The 384-nt window shown below is 43.2% G+C and overlaps 1 long non-coding RNA gene across 2 annotated transcripts in view; it reads right to left on the bottom strand.

Moving 5' to 3' along the window:
* LOC110416385 (uncharacterized) overlaps window positions 1-378 on the bottom strand; it is a 6,652-nt gene extending 6,274 nt beyond the window's left edge. For both annotated transcript variants that reach the window (XR_016351233.1, XR_016351234.1), the window contains exon 1: window positions 159-378. This is a non-coding gene — a long non-coding RNA (uncharacterized LOC110416385). The remainder of the gene's footprint in view (window positions 1-158) is intronic.
* Window positions 379-384: the final 6 nt, after the last annotated feature.

Here is a 384-nt window from a genome sequence, read left to right as displayed (position 1 = left end):
GCCATGTATATTTCTTTCAAAGGGGTTGTCACTATCAACGGTTCTTTCATTATTTCACAAGGTCTATTCAATCTTGACACAATTCGAGAAAACGAAAGAATGAGAAACTCCAGGATCAAATAAGACTAATGCATCAAAACCACAAATTAAAAGAGTACCTGTCATCACATCATTAGAGGCAAGCACATCTTGCGGGCCTAAGGCAAATATTCTCGCTTGTCCTCCTTCGGAAGTACATTGCGGCACTGACTCAATAGATCGGGATTGGGAGGTGGAAGCTATCCCTTTACCTTTATCGGGTCGGCCTCTCTTAACTGGAGGTGAAACTGTAGATGCTACCACTGAAGCTAGTGGCACATACTCACGACCAGTTCCTTGCGATCT

The sequence above is a fragment of the Theobroma umbraticum genome, unplaced genomic scaffold (assembly GCF_002168275.2).
Source record: "Theobroma umbraticum cultivar Fairchild unplaced genomic scaffold, ASM216827v3 scaffold_51.0, whole genome shotgun sequence".
NCBI lineage: Eukaryota > Viridiplantae > Streptophyta > Magnoliopsida > Malvales > Malvaceae > Theobroma > Theobroma umbraticum.
Note: the sequence above shows the minus strand (reverse complement) of the source record. Positions and strands in the feature narration are given on the sequence as shown.